The sequence below is a fragment of the Sinocyclocheilus anshuiensis genome, unplaced genomic scaffold, assembly GCF_001515605.1.
Source record: "Sinocyclocheilus anshuiensis isolate Anshui unplaced genomic scaffold, SAMN03320099.WGS_v1.1 scaffold2048, whole genome shotgun sequence".
Classification (NCBI taxonomy): Eukaryota; Metazoa; Chordata; class Actinopteri; order Cypriniformes; family Cyprinidae; genus Sinocyclocheilus; species Sinocyclocheilus anshuiensis.
Genome location: NW_015555896.1, coordinates 582,307 through 585,606, shown reverse-complemented (window position 1 = coordinate 585,606; position 3,300 = coordinate 582,307).

The window sequence follows — 3,300 nt, the reverse complement described above, 5'->3', positions numbered from 1 at the left end:
CATTAAACAGCTTGAAATATCAAAGACAATTTTTAATATAACTCCGACTGGATTCGTCTGAAAGAAGAAAGTCATATACACCTAGGATGACTTGAGGGTGAGTAATTTATGGGCTAATTTTCATTTTTGGGTGAACTAACCCTTTAAGTCATGCCCCGAGTCATTGCTATGATTGACAGCAACGGAATGATGTTAAAATAGAGCCGTGCATTAAGTGATTCAGACTAAATTCAGACTAACAAAACTAGGGGAGAGCGAGGCACAAAGTAACACTTTTTACACTTGTCTAGTACAAATATGTCGCTTTGTTTCATGATTACAGTGTATACGTTTTTCTTTATTTACCCTCAAAAAATGGAAGTGAAATGTGACAACATGCCCCGTAGGTGGGGTACATTGTAACATCTGAGGGGCACGTTGTAACATGACCATATACCAGCTTAAAATGTTATCTGATCGAATGAAAAAAACTATAAGACAAACTAAAATATTTTGTTAATAAAATAAAATAAATTTTTTCATCACTAATGTCATAGAATAGCACATTGTAACGCAGTGTTACAACATACCCCATCTGCGCAACTGGAGTTTAAAACCAGTTGCGGTCTTCTGCTAGTTAGCGAAGCATTACAAAAAACTATCTAAACTGATAAATAACAGATTGGAGTTTAAAATAATAGCAGATTTGTCTCATTTTAAATGATTAATAAAAACAGAGATGAAAAATTTACTTAAGCCAGAATTTTAATTTTACTATGGTAAAATAAATGTTCAAACCACATGTGTTACAACTAAACCCCCGTTACTTTGTGCATCGCACTCCCCTATATTATGTCACACTTCACACTTCTCTAGTAAGTTTCGTCTGTGTGTGAAGACAGTAGCGCAAATACGTGAATAAGTTAAATAAAATATCTCCTTTTGAAGTAGACTTTGAGCTTTGTAACTTTGCAGATCTTTTTTTATGCTCAAACAACAACTACAGACTAACTAAAGTTGAAAAAGTGAAAAAGCATAATAGGGCCCCTTTAAAAAAAACTATCTAAACTGATAAATATCAGATTGGAGATTAAAATAATAGCAGATTTGTCTCATTTTAAATGATTAATAAAAACAGAGATGAAAAATTTACTTAAGCCAGAATAAACATTTTACTACGGTAAAATAAATGTTCATATCTTCAAAATATTTTTGAATTTTTGCACACTTTTTTTTTCTATATAATGTTGATATGGTAACTAATAAATACTGTAAATTTTGTTATGCTAGCATGTGTTGAAATATTCAAACCATGTGTGCTACAACTAAACCCGCGCATTACTTTGTGCCCCGCACCAGCAGCAAGAAGTCTGTGTTGGATAAAACTTAAATGATGTAGTTATTAAATTAAATCTAAACATTTCAAAATATTGAATGCGTTATTTAATTGTTATACCAACTTTAATTTGTATTTGACTATATAGGTATTTAAATAATTCAGCATTATAGGCTGTTGTCTGGCCTTATTTATTTATTTCTTTAAATGACAAGTGACTTTGTGACTTCCTGCACTTGCTATACTTTATACTTCAGTGCCATAAAGTACTACATTTGTTATAATATTTATTTTATAATAAATCAAAAGACGTGAAAAAACTAGGGAGTTGAAATGGCAGCTGCAGCCAATGCGTGATCCTCTGCTGCCATCTCCTGGTTATAACGGTAATTTCCTTTTCATCTTAAAAAGTCTTTATTTTTCGCCAAGAGACACGTTTTTGGCACATTTCTTCTTGTCGTCTTCATGAATGAAAAGTGAGCCTTTAATAAAGTGAATTTTACTGCACAGAGCTGAGAAATAAATGCTTTAAAATTTTATAAGATTAAAAAAATGTGCTCGTGGCTATAAAGGTAAGATATTGATTATCGGGTCGTTTAAGAGATTAGCCTAACTGCCTAAACAGTTACGACAGCGTTTGTCAGCATTTAAATGTACAGTTACGTGTCTGGGTACTTTCCTGGGATTACCTTACTCTGCATATAAAATTATATATGTTCTTTAATAACATGAAACAGTATTAAATCTGCTATCATTATAAATGGTGTTGCAATTATTTTGCTTCTCAGTTTCTGATAAGAATGAGGCAGGAGAGGTTTCTGTGAGAGTCTCTACCTATATAGCACATATAAAATGAGCTTCACCGGAAGATTTCGAGCTGGCTTATCTTTATCCAGAAGTTCTAAATAGCACTCTGTGCATATGGTCAATTCTGACTCGTGCGACTCTTTTTTGAGTCGGGCCGAATTTCAGATTTGTCGTGCGTCGTTTGTCGTGCAGTGTACAGGGCATAGGCGGAAATCTGAGGGTTGTCCCTCCTAGAAATATGATTAAAAACCACGCAGTGCATTGTAAATAACAATGTTTTATACTTTAAATAATTGTGTAAGCAGTAAAACAACACAAACGGGGCAAAAATGCGTTTTAAATTTAGAAATATTTTGAGTCTCCCCCTCCCTTGCCTCAGTGCTTTGGTCCAAATGCCTGCTTTCCTCTTTTATATCACCTACACACACACAAGTCCGGTGAGAGAGAACAAAGCCAATAGTTGTGGAACTCCAGTAAGTAAGGCTGTCAAAGCTATTTTATTCGCTTAAACATCGGATGAAGTGATTGTTTTATCTTTAATACAGATGATGCCAATGTATTTTTTGATGAGTCTGCTATGATAGCAAATATAACGTTACCTGCTTGAGGGAAAGGGTTGCCAGGTTTTCATAAGAAAACCCGCCCAATTGCTACTCAAAACTAGCCCAAACTATCCGCGCTTCGAGTGGGTTCCCCAGTAAAAATCGCGTTCCGGGGGCTAAAATACACGTTATTGAGGTCGCTTCAACCCGCGGGCATGAAAAACAACCCGCGGCAACAGTGATAAAGTAGCCCAATTCCACGGGAAAAGCCCCCCAAAAAAACAGTTTGTGGCACGTCTGGCACTCCAGGACCTGAAATGGGTGTCAGATAAGGGAGACATACAAAATGTGCAGTGTTGGGGGACGCTCAGGACCAGGGTTGAGAAACACTGCTGTACATGAATGACTGCACCTCCAAAGACCCCTCTGTCAAGCTCCTGAAGTTTGCAGATGACACCAGTCATCGGCCTCACCCAGGATGGTGATGAGTCTTCATACAGACATGAGGTTGAGTAGCTAGCTGTCTGGTGCAGTCATAACAACCTGGAGCTTAACATGCTCAAAACAGTGGAGATGATTGTGGACTGCAGGAGAATTATGTGTGTGCACTGGAAGCTTCATTACAAAAAAAAAAAA